The sequence below is a fragment of the Equus przewalskii genome, chromosome 4 (genome assembly GCF_037783145.1).
Source record: "Equus przewalskii isolate Varuska chromosome 4, EquPr2, whole genome shotgun sequence".
In the NCBI taxonomy this organism is placed as follows: domain Eukaryota; kingdom Metazoa; phylum Chordata; class Mammalia; order Perissodactyla; family Equidae; genus Equus; species Equus przewalskii.
In genome coordinates, this window is record NC_091834.1 from 57,020,931 (window position 1) to 57,036,964 (window position 16,034).

At 40.4% G+C, this 16,034-nt stretch overlaps 2 long non-coding RNA genes across 6 annotated transcripts in view; one reads left to right on the forward strand and one right to left on the reverse strand.

Moving 5' to 3' along the window:
- Positions 1-5,975, forward strand: part of LOC139083040 (uncharacterized) — a 52,286-nt gene extending 46,311 nt beyond the window's left edge. Inside the window, exon 3 of the long non-coding RNA XR_011539532.1 lies at positions 1,932-5,975. This is a non-coding gene — a long non-coding RNA (uncharacterized lncRNA). The remainder of the gene's footprint in view (positions 1-1,931) is intronic.
- LOC139083039 (uncharacterized) overlaps positions 1-15,557 on the reverse strand; it is a 152,321-nt gene extending 136,764 nt beyond the window's left edge. For all 5 annotated transcript variants that reach the window (XR_011539528.1, XR_011539531.1, XR_011539527.1 and 2 more), the window contains exons 1-2: positions 15,276-15,557; positions 485-533 (exon numbers count right to left, since the gene is read on the reverse strand). This is a non-coding gene — a long non-coding RNA (uncharacterized lncRNA). The remainder of the gene's footprint in view (positions 1-484; positions 534-15,275) is intronic.
- Between the last annotated feature and the right edge of the window lie 477 nt (positions 15,558-16,034).

The following is a 16,034-nucleotide window of genomic DNA, read 5'->3' on the forward strand; positions in this document are numbered from 1 at the left end:
AGGACTTTCACACAAGTTCTCACAAAGGCGAGGCAAGTATTTATAGGTGGAAAATGGCAATAGGTGTGTTGATAAGCTCAAAGAAACAGTTAAATCTGTGTGTGGATCATTTGATCACAGTATCTGGAATATATAAACATGGCACATATTATCTCTCCCCCCTCTTTTTTTTGGCCTCAAAATTTGATCCAAGTCTGGGAGTTAAAAAGTCCCATTTTGTGTAATCAGGTTCTGGTTGAACATGATTGCTGAATTATTTTAAATTGAAGACACATGTCTAGAGGCTGAGCTGTATGTATTATTTCAGGATGGTGTCCATTAGGCCTTATCCACAGGGGCTATCTTCAACTTTTGCCACATTCAATGCATTCTTTATGCATCAATATTTGCAAAATGGTGAATCATATATAAGGGAAAATTGGAGGGAATATGGTACTCGTTAAAGGGTGATTTTTTGAAATTATCTCAAATGCATTATTCAGACCTGTTTCCAGTCTCCCCTGCTAAGGGTCCCAGAGCTCGTCGGAAAATTTCTGGAAAAAAAGAGAGAATATTTTAAAGACAATAGCAATGCAAAAATAAATAAAACCCTGTAGTTGTGCAAGACCCTTCTGCAAGTCTATGGCTCTGAAAACGTTACAACTGAATCAACATTTACTTTAACTCCTTGTCAGTCCTAAACATTTTAAGTGTCCTAATTGCAGATCTAAATTGTTGCCACTGCCATGGGTTTTTCCTTTTGAATGCATTTGTCCCTGAACTGAGGCTTTTGTCAGACTTCACCTCGCAAGGGCAGCCGGTTGATTTTGTAAATTGTTGCATCATGTCAAGGGCTCCAGCTCTGACTTGAAGGTCGCTGGCTTTCCCTGAGGAGTGGTTGGGCTGAGGGAGACTGTAATGCTCAACCACACCAGACACCACCCTACTCCAAAGATGTCCTCCATGCTAAGAGCTGGGACATCCATTGAGTGGGTAAGAGCTATATTGGTGTATAATTTCCATATAGTAAAATTCCCTCATTCGAAGTATACAATTCAATGATTTCAGTAAATTTACAGAGTTGCGCAACCATCACCACAATCTAATTTTAAAATAATTCCATCACTCCACGAGAAACCTCACGCCAATTTGCAGGCACTCCCCATTCTCTCTTCTAGCCCTTAGCAATTGCTAATCTACTTTCTGTTTCTATAGATTTGCCTTTTCTAGACATTTCACATAAATGGAATCACACAAAATGTGGTCTTGTTTTGTCTGGCATCTCTCACTTGGCCTGACTTTTTGAGGTTCATCCATATTTAGCATGTATCAGTACTTTGTTTTTGTTGCTGAATAATATTCCTCTGTATAGATATACCACATTTTGTTCGCTCGGTCATCAGTTGACAGACATTTACTCAGGTTGCTTCTACTTTGAGATCATTATAAAAAATGCAGCTGTGAACATTCGTGTACAAATGGGTATTTTTAAAGGAATTTGATGTAGGATTGTCAGTGTCATTCAGTAAACTGTGAGTCGGATTTACTTTTTATTTTTCTAAGGGGTTACTCATGCTCTTGTTAAAGCTGTCGTTTGGAACATTCTAGAATAAAGTAGGTCCCTGAGTGCTTCAAGAAATAATATTTATTAAAGTGTGAGAACCTTAATGATTCCAGGACATGAAGTGGTTAAGAGTAAGGAAGGGAACACTTGGAAATTTCGAGATGGAAAGTGATCACAACCTGGAGTTCCAAGAATTCAGACCCACGCGCGCCGGCTGCACAGCCGTTGCTTACAGCAGCCTCGGCACACGCTGATTTCTGAGCGTCCTGCTGACTTAAATAACGTGGAGGCTACTCTGGGAGAAGTAAAGTTGGAAGTGGCAGGGAGGTGAACAGGTCATAACATGGGAACAGAGTTGTCAGGCTTTGTTTATTTTCATGCCTTCTAGGACTTCAGCGGCTGATAGGAGATACCGGCAATTCTGTCATGGAGGAACGAGTGCTGCACGTGATGCGGAAGCAGCTATATCAAAAACCGCCCTTGCACACTGCCCCCAAATCACCCGTCCAGAGCCGGAAAAGCCCATGTCATGAGAAATCGTTTCCCCAGGAATCATCAAAGAAAGCAGGCATATAAACAGCAACATGGTTTACCGAAAGTGACACTGGTCAGAGGTAAAGCCCCACATTCTTGTCTTGGCTTGTCACTAACCCTCTCTGTGGCCTTGACCAGGTCACTAACCTCTCTGGGCCTTGGTTTCCTTGTTGTGAAATGAAGGGAGGTGACACCATGATTCCTGCCTAAGGTTTTTTCTACAGCCAGTATTTTGTTTCTCTGACAACTTTGAAAACTTATGCTTTTGAAACCCACATTTAAAAGTTAAACCAGTGTCCTCATCCTGTTTGCAATCGACTTACTGATGTTAAGAGACTCGATCTGCAACGTCAACTGGTGGATAATTAGCATTTGGAACATAATTTTTTTAAATGACACACAGCCTCCCAGTGGCACCCCAACCCTGTTTTGCAGACAGGAAAATCGTTGTTGATTTTTCAACATATTCTCTTGCAAGTCGTTTAGCTTCTTTGCATCAGAGTTGGGAATTGAACCAACATTTTAGGGCTTCCAGACCTTTATTATATCAATTAATCCAGATTGCCTGGGAGCAAGAAAAGAATCATTCAGGAGCTTGTGTAAAATAATCCACCATTAAAAAGTCTCTGACTCACTGGCCAAAAAAGAGCATTTTTTCCTGTTTTTGCTTTGTGGTTTAGGTTCTTATTGGAATGGTGAGACTTTGCTGGTGAAAGAGGTTGGAGGGTGGGACAATAGGTGGGAAGGCTTTATTCTCCCAAGAATAGAGAATGTTCCCTGCTGAGAAGAATGCCAGTCTATCTTTGATTCCCTTCTCGTGGTTGCCTACGCTCTCTCTTTTGCCCGTGAAGCAATGTAACATACTTGCCTAGCCTCTCAGACACAAAATCATCTCCTGGAGGCTTAACACGGCTTTCATTAGGAGTTTCAAGTACATCTCTTAATGGAAGACAGCAGTCTCGGCCCATGCCCCCTCGACAAGAAGCAGCCGTGGAGTTCACAGGGATGCCTGATTCCTTCAACTCCATGCAGAGCATTCCAGAGCCCTGACATTTTGACTGTTTTCCAAAGCCAGTGACCAGCCTGGTAGGGAAAGAATCTGGGGACAGATGGTAGGAAATTGAAATCACATCATCACTACCCTCTCCCAAAAGCTGGCCCGTTATTTTGGCAAATCTTCACAAAGCTATACGGCACTCACGCTGGTCTGATGGAGGTCTGCATCTTAATCGTCGAGGCCTGAACATCAGGGCTGATAGAGAGGTGGCATATTAAAGAGGAAATTGCATTAATGTCATGTGGTCCCTCTATGACAATCAGAACCACATGTAAATCTGAAGAAATCCACATGCCACCAGACAAATGAGGAGGTCTCTTTGCCCTTATAGACCCATCTGCTGTTGAAAAATAACCTTGTGTTAGTGAGGAGACATTCTGTGTTGGAAAGGCAGTCTAGTCCTTGAGATAAAAATGGTTGCAAAGTTTCTTTTTTTGATTTTCATCTTTGAATTTAGCTGAAAGATAGTCTAGTAGGTAAAGCCATCTGAAGCAAGTGCCACAGCATCATGAGAAGATAGCAACATTCTCTTCTGATTTGCTGTAGATGTCTGACAACCTCTCTTTGTTTTACCTCTTCCATTTGTAATATAGAAATAGTCAGTTTTCACATTACAAACCAAATATTAACAGCCCGGGCTGAATTCTTGTCCACCCCTGAAGGCACTGAGTGAGGAGTGGAAGGAAGTGACAGGAGGAGAAAAGACCTCCTGGTGTACCCTGGAGGGATGGCTCAGGTTCGCAGCTCAATCTACGTGATGCAGGTTCCACTTCTTCCAATTGCCAACTTTCGTAAATGCTCCCAACAACGTAGGGAGCGATCAGGATACTTTGGTTGGTACCATCTCCCCGCCTGATGATGTCAGTTTATTTTCACAGTGAGGAATCATATTTCTTCCTCTCTTGAATATTTCAAAACAGTGTGAATACTGTACAAGTCTAAAAACATAAAATTACTTAAAATTCTTCAAAGAAAGTATTTTTAAGAATACTCAAAATTGCATATTACATTTCTCCAAGCTCTTACTCAAAAAAGCAAACATAATTTATTAAAAGACATATCTCTTATTCTATCTTACTGTCATTCCAAAAGGAGGGAGAAAAGCAGGTAATTTGTGATTTGATGGTTTCTACTTCAAAATTCCTGCCTCACCACTTATTACTTGCATGATTAAAAAGTCTGAGTTTCAGTATTCTTATTTATAAAAATCAGCATAACAACAACAATTATTACTATAATAGCAACTTTCAAGGATTATTGTGAAAATAAAATGTTACATGCTTTTTCAATTGTGAAGCCCTAATTCAAAGTTAGTTATTATTATCTATAGGGGGAAAAAAACTCCCAGCAAATTCACCAAAGCATCTGGAAAAGATTTGTCTTTTGTACAGGGTTGTCATTAGTGTGGGATGCAGAGGAAAATTCTGAAAATATCAAGATGAGGAGTGAGCTGGTTTGAACAACTTCCTTGTCTGCATTTCTCTTTTTCCGATTATGTCTCCAAAACTTCCTTGCTTTTTGAGTGTATTTCTATATGCTTCTCAAACTGGGAGATACCGCTGTCAAAGAACTCAAAACTGTGTCAGAGAAAATCCCCCTGCCGTCTCATATCTCTTGAACACCCTTCCCTAGGAGATCAGACACTTTCTCCTGGCAAGATGCTCATTATTCAGACATTACTTTGCAATTTCCTTCGACTTCAGCTCGTCTCCAGGTTAAACTATGCCTTTATTTCAGGATACAGGGAAAACTTTGAAGGATGAGAAACTGGAGTCAACTGTAGATAAACTTCTGGAATGGTACCAGCAGATATAAGCTTTGACAATATCATCTCCATCACGGTTGATTATAAGTGATTCATAACTTTCTCACTTACATTGTTGTTAAAAAATACTGGAGTCCTGAGTTTCTAAATTAATAAACTCCCTTACCAACAGCACAATATTCCCTTAATAACTTATTCCTGACACAGACCCCTTGTATGAACCTGTATTGATCACATTCTTAAATGGATCACAGTACTGGATTTCTACCCGTAGAATCAGAATTCTCCCTCCTCCGTAAGGCAGGAGGGCCATGAGGTTTTCTTTGGCTAATTCACAGGGAGAAGGTGGGAAAGACTCGGGGACAGAAGACAAGAAAGTCTGATGCTCAACAGAAAGGGGACCCTGGATTTGGAGAAAAGGGGCCTGAGATGACATGTTATTTAAAGAACTCTGTCTCCTTAAAGTTATATACTGCCAAAAATCTGTATGAAAATATAGTCTTTGGATTGAGTTGGGCATCATATGGACATAACAATTACATGTTCTTAAAAATCTTCATTTTCATCCAGATATTATACAGACAAGCAACTAGCTTTAGCAATCCTGCTAGCTAAGCATTCTGAAACTTTTCTGAAGGGAGAGGGTGAGGGATGCTTCCAAAATCCTGATGAAGATCCTTCTTCCAAGACAAAAACAAAGACAAAGCTTTGCTCGACAGTTACAGGCATTTCATGGGCTGGTTGGACGCCATATTACAAATATCTGAAGTACTTCTGTACCTCCTGAATTTACCTCTTATTTAGCTATTTTTCACATGAATAATGGACTTGCTAACCATGGAGAATTTCCTGACATAGGAAGCCATATGTCATAAATAGTATGTGATATGTGATCAATAGTATTGATAAATAGTATAGTCATATGTGATAATAACTTTTTGTTTCTAAACATTTTTAGTCCTGAGTAGACAGTGGATGACAAAGACATCATCCTTTTATCTTTTAAATATTGTTGGGTTAATTAAAAATAAAACTATTGTCTGGAAAAGATTCCTCAATTCTTTGCTTTCCAGAAAGAATCTATTTCTTTGCATCTATCTTTCTGTTTGTCTGTCAATCGTCACTGCAACAAACTGTTTCTAAGAGAAGGAACAAGTAAAATCAACTTGGGAGAGCAATCCCAATTAGAGAAATTCTAGATAAAGAAAAAACTAAAGAATATAGTAACTCCTTTTTGTGGGAAATGGGTCAGGACTAAAGTTCTTCCATAAGAAAAGAATTTTTCATGCAAATGAAACCTTGGTTTTATTTTTAAGGTACAGTAGTCTGTTACTTTTGAATAATGATGGAAGATTTAATATGCCAGTGTTTCTTCCCCATTTTATTGGGAATTAAGACACACTAAAACTCTTTTATAATATACTTTAAAAGCACATAAATACCTTTCAAATTTTATCAGAAGTTTTCATTTAATTAAATCAACTTTAAAAGATAATGTTTTTATTCTGAAATAAATCATTGTGTAAATTCATACTCTGTCAGCAATTTTTAAAAGTAATTCTTAATGTAAAAAATCAAAAGCATCTTATAGCCAAGTTAAACTCTAAAAAATTAATTTCAAACAACTGAAAATTATAGACAAGCATGTTTTGGTTTTCTTGATTTTATCACTAAGTAAGTTACAGTATTAAAAACACCTAGGTCAAAGGATTTGCTCATGACACAAATCCTCCTCATGTTATTTCCCAAAGAACTAAAAAAGGAAAATAATTCTATATGGGCAGGTTATAGAGGTGAGAATATTGTTTAATTGTGCTTTAAGTGGGGCCTCTAAGGCGCCTGCTTTACATAAGAAAATAGCCCACCAAACATAAAATCTCTAAGTGGACTGTTCTGCACTTGTAGAGTGAATGTTTCGTTGTCAGAATTACAGATGTATAAAAATTATACATCCCTGCTGCTGAAAGACCAGTAAACTTTCACGTGTTCTGTAAAAACTGAAATGCTGGAGGCCAATACTCACAAAATTTAATGATCTTTCTCCTAATAAAAGCCAACTTGTTTTTAAAAAAAAAATAAGGAAAAGAAAAGAATATACACATCCTAAGTGTAGCAGTTCCAAATTTTTTTAAAGGAGAGTGTGCGAAATCATTTATTTTATATTTTTAATTTGCTCATGTTTGTTAAAATCAATTCTATTCACAGGAATAACTGGAAATGTGAAATAATGCTGTGTGCCCGGCCCATCCTCTTGTACCTTGCTTTAAAGGAAGCCAGTTCTTGTTGGAAAATGACAATAATGTAAAATAAGAATGAGGCTGGTTTGCTAATGTTTATAAAGTTAATAAAAAAAAAAAAAACGAGGAGAAGAAACAAAACCCATAACAATTCACTTTGTTTTCAATGTTTTGCCACTAAACTTAGGGGCTTTATGCAACTGGGTGTTTGATCGGTATCCACAGCGTACACTTTAAGAATGAGTTATACGCTGAGTTTCTCTTTTGTTATTCGGAACTCAGCTCATCTTCTCTTAGAATCAAATATTCCACTGGGTGGGAGGATTCCCTGGCTAGCTCACAAAATTCAAAATAACCCACAATTTAGCTCGCTCTCTATATGAGCAGTGTTTAAGCAGCAATCAGGTAAAACACTTTCTATAGAAAAATGCGTTCTATATCCCATTTCAGGGTTTCAGAAGTACTTCCACCACTGGGGCCATCGGAGTGGCTGGGGATTGAAGGGACGTGGAAGGACAGGCTGGTTAATCTTGAGGACCATGAACTCCTAAATTCTCCAGTATTGTTAAAAAAGATAAAATCATGACTCACACAACTATAAAATGAACTCGTGTTAAAGACTTTTTTTAACTCATTAATTAACGGAGGAACAAGTAAGATGTTACCATAGCGTCAAAGAATTCAATAAACCATACAGCTACGGACAATAAGGAATGCTGAGATGAATTTACACAGACATGCAAAGGGATCTATCCATAGGGCAAGGATCAATTACAGTCCACCGGACACAATTAATTTGCATTTCTATAAATGAGTCATTTTCATTATTTTCAGTTTTCTACAACTTGCAGAATTATAAAAAGCTTGAAAACAATGAAAGGTAGAAAGAACCACAAGGATGCATCAGACAGGATACTCAGCAACTTCAATTTCATCATTTCAAAGTGTTTCACAATTTTTCCTGACAATATGTATAACAACAGAGTCCTTTCAAGTCAATCATATCCCTGATATTGTGAATTGGGGAGAAAATACCGAATTCCAGATAGCAATACTCCCACTCTATTAATCAAGTCTATACCAGGGCTGTCCAACAGAAATACAATGCAAGCCACAAATGCAGCCACATATGTCATTTTAAATTTGCTGGTAGCCACTGCAGGAGAGGGCCACGCTATACCACATTTAAAAAAATAAAATGAAACCATTACAATTAATTTTAGTAAAACATTTAAATAAATATATGCAAAATATCATTTCAACATGTAACATATGAAAGAATTAATAATAAGCTATTTTACATTCTTTTTTTGTCCTAAGTCTTCAAAAGCTAGTATATGTTTGACACAGCACAAACTAATTTGGACTAGCCACATTTCAAATGCTTTACTAGCCACATGTGGCCAGTGGCTACGAGACAGCACAGGTCTATATAAATCAAACATTCATGAGCCCGCTAAGCTTTGCATTTTTTGGAGTATTAATTAAAACATTTAGGTCTGTCTCTGTGCCCATACCATTGTTTTCAAGGTAGCCAGCCAGGTTCCCAGACTTCTTCGTTTTGTAATGAGTCATGATCAATGCCCAAGGAAACTATCATTTGGAACGGTTGTGTAGTGTGGCCCTGTGAATTTTCTCATTAGCAGTCTGTACTGCTGTCTTTTCCCAGGGAGACCAGACTTACCCCTGTGATGTGAGAGAGCGAGCGATGAGAGCACAGGGACATGGCAATAACCACAATAATAAACATAATATTGCTTTGCCTGTCACCTGAGTGTGACAGCACCCGTCAAAAACATTAACTTTTTCATTTTCATGTCCCCCTTGTGATGTAAAGAGAGGAGGGAGATTTCTCATAATCCCTCATTCACTGCAGAAAGACAAGAGACATTTTTCTTCCAAGTAAGGGAGTAACTAAGGTATATATCCACCTCAGCGTTTTGTATATTGTCTAGGCCCAAATGGATCCAATTCAGAGTTCTGCTTCTAGAAGGGAGAAAGGCCCCTCTCCACAGCATGGCCGCCATAGCATCCTGCTAGGTTGCAGCACAACATCATCAGTGCCAGGCGGATGATGAGGAAGAGAGACTAGAAGCTGAGTCAGAGCAAGGATGGTGCCGGGAACCTCCTCCTTTGAACTAGCAAGTTCATAATCTTGGTATTTATGTACTGCTCTTTACTGGCCCTTCTCCCCGCAGGGATTTCTGAGAACCAGATGAAAGTCCCAGAGTCTGACAACCCACTGGGATTCCTGATAAAAAACTTTATTTCAGGTGGTTCTGGAGGAACACTTGGAATTCTTCCTTTCCTAGTATAGTTCTGGTATTTTATATAATCTGAGTTGGCAGAATAAGCCATAGGGCTGTGTATGTGTGTGTGCGCGTGTTTGTGTGTGTGTCTATGTATCTGTGTAAGAGAGAGAGAACAGCCAAAGGCTGCGCGGAGACCCAAGATCTTTCCCTCACTCCTCATTTTCTTAGGACCACAGGGACTAAACTCAGTGCCCCAGAGACCAGTGGCCTATGGATTGCCTTACAATCCCTCCCACTCCCCTTATACCCTCTCTTGAACTTTCAAAGGAGCATGCAACTCATTCTGCTCCCCACCCATCCAATCAACTATTTTGACTCTGCCATTTGCAGCTCGTCGCTTCCTATGCATGAATAGCACTTTGACCACCTGGGTGACAGTCATCCCCTTCAACTGGCAGCCTTCGTCTGCATTTAACATTAGCTGCTCAATAGTAACCTATTGAAGGACTAGGACCTATAATGTTTGCATAAGGCAGGAGCAGTTAAGAAAAGGCTACATGTGCTGAATTCAAGAAGGGGGCTCTTTCTTCCCTACTATAAACAGAAATGATTGTAAAACCAGAACCAGAAAGAGCTCCTCACCCTTTGGCGTGAGGGGGTTTCGTCTCTCTGCAAGGCCTCCTCTTGGAGAGCTGACTTCTCCAGGTTTTTACTGCATTCCAGAAAGGGAGATAGAAACCAAAGCAAACAACGTGCCCCCAAAGGACCCTCTCCTCCCTCCAAAAAGCTTCTATTTTTAATTTTCTGCAGCTTTTAAAACAGTTGAATGGGGAGGTTTTCAACAGTCTGTGGTGGAGGAGCATTCCTGCCTTCTCTAAGGACGCCCACTTTAGTAATCCCAGCTGGCAACGGGACTCCAGGGCCAGGGCTGGGCCGAGGGGTTTTCTTGGCACTTTCTTTTCAGCACATTCTGTCATCACAAAGTAACTTTTAACAACTGTGTTTTCCTCCCCACAAAAGAGTAGAAAGTGTGTTTTGAGCTGGTTGCTAACTACATGCAAAACGTCCCTCCTTTTCCCCCTGAGTGTCTGGCTTTAAGGCTAAAAACCCGTTTCACTGGTGCTTGCTCTTTATGTGGGTACTTGACTTTAGACCAGGCATCCCTAGGCTCTCTGTGAGATTTCTCACGTTCACCCCTCATCCACCCAACAAGGTGGGTGGCAAACGGTGAGCCCATCTTTGTCAGGTGGGGAAACAGGGCAGACCCATCTAACATGGCAAGTGGTTTTCTCAAGGGTGTATGGAGAATGTCAGCAGCAAAAGTGAATATTCTTTGCATGACTTTGGTTTGTGGCCTCATGGCTACTCTCTCCCAAACACACGTGACAGAGTGCCATCCTGTAGGCATCAGATGCGCATTTGTTGTCAAGCTGCCAAGACATGCATTCGGCAGACATTTCTTGAACGGCTGCCACATACCATGCACCCTGACTCCCAAAAGCCAGCTATGCTCCCACGTAGGTCTCCTGAGGTTGAAGCAGCACTGGACACCCCTGAACACAGGGATCACGAGGAAGAGCAGAATTTCTTAGGATTTCCTCTATTTCATCCCAGGCTGCTTTTGCTGAGCTGTCTGTGTACCCACATGGCTCACTTTCAAGAGGACATATTTTAAGGCACTTGGCCATAGAAAGTACTAGACCCAAGTAACGTCCTAGGGTTCTTAAGGACAGGACTTGAAGCTTGGGAAGGAAGCGCCAAATGAGCTGCCGGCATGCAGGTGATGAGAAGGGCTCCGCCGTGGTGGAGAGCTAGGCAGCCCAGATTTCAAAGTGATTTCTACCTCCTAATGTTACAGCCATTAAATCAAGAATTTAAACCTTTAGCCAAAATGCCCTATTTCCTAATACAGAGTTCTTACTTGGCAAAATGCTGCTTATAAATGTCTCCGGCTCTTTCCTCTTCTCTCCAGCTTTCAGAGCTCAACCAAAGCCCATTTCATATTGAAAAAGGAACAAAGCAGTAGAAAGCAAAAGCACTAATGTGTCTGGGCTCATCCCTCGCCCCATTATTTCCTATCAAGTTTGAATCCAGTAAAGCCCTATAGTAATTCAGCCATGAACTTGTTGCGTAAACTGGGAGAGGTTTGGAGCATATGTTTTCAATTCATTTAAATTTGACTCATCAAAATAGGTTGCTTTTTTTTTTTTTCTTAGACGAGCTATTTGAAGTTTAAGGAATTATTCCTACCTTTTAAAATAAACCTTTTAGAGTCTTTCTCCATTCACAACAGGAAGCTGCAGAATGCTAAGAGAACAGAAACACAAATGCAGGAGGGTTCAGGGACGGTTCAAAACTCAGAGCCATGAATTTAGAGAGGGTTCAAAAGTTGGCAAAGTGAACCCTCTCATTCCTACCCACAAATAATAAATAACCATCACAACAAGGAAGAGGAGAAAGGGAAAGCCACTGGAAAGCCATAACTTATCCTGTCCCCGGCCTTCCAGCTCTCGCCAATAAAGCAGGACTTCTTCGGAGAACTTAGGTTGTGCTGCCTGCAGGGAGCTGAGCTCGTCTTCCGCCGTAAATTACCTTGCTGGGACTAAGCTTTCCTCCAGGTCCCACAGACAGGCAGCTCTGCCAGACCCATCACCCAGCCCTGTGCTTCTTAAATTATCCTTCATCTGGTTGTGACAAGTGAAAAGCTAGAGGGAGAATGATCACCCCCAAATCTGACCTTCCCATACCACGAGGTCTTTTTTTTTACAAGGAACTATACCACAAGAAATAGACACAATAGCATTCTATCTGCAGACAAAAATAGGAGGAAAAATAGAGCTATCTCTATACTTCTCCAAATAAATAGTGCAATGTTTTCAAATTTGTCCACACGAAAGATTTTTTTTCATTGCCATGTAACCCTAAGTCCATTTCTGAACTGGGATAGCTGTAGCGAAGTTTAAAATCATCATAAGTGAGGATTGGAGGAAGATTTAAATTTTCCCCTTCATTTTCACTTTGCTATCAACAGCCCTGCTTTAGCTTTCAACCATATTCAGACGTGGACACACACAGACAGACATGTGCACACAAACTGAGGATCTAGAATATTTGAGTAAATGGCTGCAGTGCCTTGAAATGCGATCAAGCCTCAAGAGCAGGTACCAGGCCAAGGGAAATAACTCTTATCCATAAAAAGTTCCATAATAAATCAGACGGCTTTTTCTTCCATATGTCACCTGACATGTTTAATTTGTCTGCTTTGACAGAATTGTGGCAAGCGGAGCTGACTGTTGGTGAAATTAGAATGGGCCTTTGTGAAGAAGGGCAAGATATCAGGCCTGGAAGGGTACAGTGAAGGGGTGCATGCAGTAGGCATCTGATAAATGTTCGTGGGCTAGCTCCGTGTGATGGAGGATACAAAAGAAGGGAACAAAGATTTCAGATGTTACAGGTTTAAAATACATCAAGCCAATGGGCAGACAGTAACAGTCATATTGTCCAAGAAATTTAACTTCTTCCTTTCCTCATTTGCTTCTCCCTGGAATTTGGCCTTTGTCAGAAACGATAGGAAATAACATAGACCTATTCATTTTCACTTCAGCATTTTACTTCTGGAACACAAGATTTACACCACAGACGGGAAAATGTGCTCTTTCCAATGTCTGGACCTTCTGAACAAGGGGAAGCTAGTGGATTTATTATTGTCAGGTTGGCTAACCTTGGATCTGGTCATACAATTTGTTATGAAAAGAAGAGCTCTTTACCTGGAGAAGGAACACACCTTGATCCAGCCAACAAAATGCCTTTAAACACCTACATCTCATTTAGGAAGAAGGATCGTGGTTACCATCTGTGAAGCTGGGTGCTCCCTTCCCTGCACCAGCTGGAATACCCTAACTGCTATGGGATCAGAGAAGAGACCATCTTCACCTTACTTCCACGTCTTTATGTACGGCAGACCACTTAATCTTACACTGTAAAGTAAGAATAATCTCTCCCCACTTTTGCAGATGAGTAAACTGAGACATGGACAGAGATCAACTCATTATCCCAAAGTTGCCTAGTGGCAAGACCTACACTCAAATCCAGACCACCCACCGGGCCACCCACATGTGAGACAAATTCCCTGTCAGAGACGTTTGCACAAGATGATTACTTAAGGCAAATTATTATTCAATTTACCATAGGTTAAATACATATACCTTAATTCTTTATTTTTGTTCATTTCCTTTTCTCTGTTTTAATACAATTGAAATGTAATATACACACATAAAAGTGCATAAACATTCAGCTCCACGAGTTTTCACAGGGTGCGTGGAACCAGCATCTGGATCAAGAAACAGATCATTTCCAGCCCACAAGCCTCCCTTGTGCCCTCCTTCAAGTCATTACTCTCCCATGCCCCCAACCTTTATACTTCTTTCCCCTTTTCTTGCGGGGCTGGGGGTGGAATCTTCGGTTATGAGCACGTTAGCTTTGGAAGCAGACTGCCTGGGTTGAAATCCTGCTATACCTTTTACAAACTGTACATCCTCGTAACTTCTCTGTGCCTCAGTTTTCTCAACATTAAAATGGGGATATTAATAGAACCTACCTCACGAGGTCATGGTGAAGATTACATGCCATAGTGCATAGAAAGATCAGGGTAAATGCAAAGCTCAGGGTAAGCCCTCAGGAAGCCCCAGCTGTTATTATTGCTGGAACATTTCCCTCCACTCCCAGAGACTGTCCTGGGAAGACCAAGAACGTACAAACACAGCAGAACAAGAGAGATGACAAAGGAGAGGAAGATAGAGGAGTCCCAACCAGGCCTGTGCTGTATGTCAATACAAGAATAACCACGTCTCCAGGTGGGGGAGAGGATCGGAGCTGAACAAGCTGAGGAAGAGTTAAATGAGACAGCTTTCCAGTAGCACAGAATCAAGTTTTCAGAGTAAAACAATTATTTGAAACATTCTATATTTTCTCATCAGTCCCACTTAGGCTCCATACATGTGTAAATATACATGCCAAAGAGGAGGAGGCACGAAGGCTTTTTTAGATCATCCATGAGCTTTCCATGACTCCTAATAGTCTGGAATTGAATGCGTATTTTTAAATTTCGTACAATAGAAAGAAATGGGCATGGAGGTTTTTGTGTTGCCTAATTTATGATTTAATTCCTGACATAACTTTTCAGGTAGAATAGATTCAGACATTTTTCCGTGTCACATTTCTTTACATTTTTGTGCCACTTGAAGCATTTTTTACCCATTTAATTTAGGACTTCTCAAAATTCTCTGCAGTGTAAATCAACGGTAAATAGCTTATGTAAAGCATAGGTTCCGAGAAACCAGAAGCCTCCGGAAAATAAAAACTCAAGATTGAGAACTTGCTGTGCAAATTTCCTTTTTTTGCAGCCCAAAGGATGCATTTACTGCCACAACCACATATTTTATGAAATAATTAACCAAGTTAAAAAAGAAAAAAGAAGAATAAAAACATATTTCAAGTCATATTAAAAACGACAAGCATATAATACCAGTTTGAATAAGGAGTTGACTACAAGAAAGGATTAACCTTAATTTAGATTCCCAACAAGTATCAAATAGATTGAGGTCTGATATATTGATTTGTTAAGTTAAAATTGGATTTAGGAAAACTCAAAATGGATATGAAAAGAGGCTCATTCTTCATTGTTTCTTTCTTTCCTCTGTCTCTGTCTCTGTCTGTCTGTCTGTCTGTCTCTCTTTCTCATCCTTACCCGCCCTCTCTTGCCTCTGCAGTTTCTCATCTCGTACTCAATTGTGAGGTAAGCAGACCAGAGATAGCTATTAAACTCTCATGCTGTGCACTTTCCAGTTCTGACAGATCCTTTTACCGCAATAGAGATAACATTACTTACAGAGCTTTTCAACAGCGTGGCCATGTGGCCGGCCAGGGCCTCTGTCTAAAAGGAACAAAACGCTTCCTTCCTGGGTGGCTGGCTGTGAGCTGGAACAGTACGCGATGTTCAAGATAAGAAAACGGAAGTTCCAAGCACTGAGCTTGTGGTTTAACCAAATGAGGTAAAGTAAGGAATGGCCGAACAGTAAGAAGCGGCTTTATTAGCAGTGCTGTGTCCAAGCCAGTGCAGGCTTTTGGAATTGGACAGCATCTCCCTCAATCACCAGCGAGAAGCCCTTGTCCCAGCTCCTCAGCTCTGCGTAGATATAAATATGAGATGAAGCAGCTTTGTTACCTTTTAGGGATATTGTAAATACCAAAGAGATCATCATAAAGTGATTCTTAATGCCCTTGAGCTTGTTTTGAAAGATGAAATAAATTGCATTTATAATTTCCAGTCCAGCGGCTAAGGATTTTGTCCACCCATTTCTAAAACCAAGGATTACCATCTAATCTCTTAGATCCCTCCAACCCTTTGGAAAATTGGGCTTGCTCTGAGCAGGATGCTTGCCATCATCTCAGCCTCGGCAATTGGCCTTCAGACTTTGACTTGCGCGACCCACTCATGGACCACAGGCCCAAATTCTGTCCAGGACAAGCTCTGGTCACCACAGCCTTCTTCTGAACCTCAGGTTTTCCATCTGTAAAGTGGTGATGATAACAATATTAGTTCTTGCCTCAAGGAGATATTTCTGCTCAGCCTCCTGCAACCTCTAGT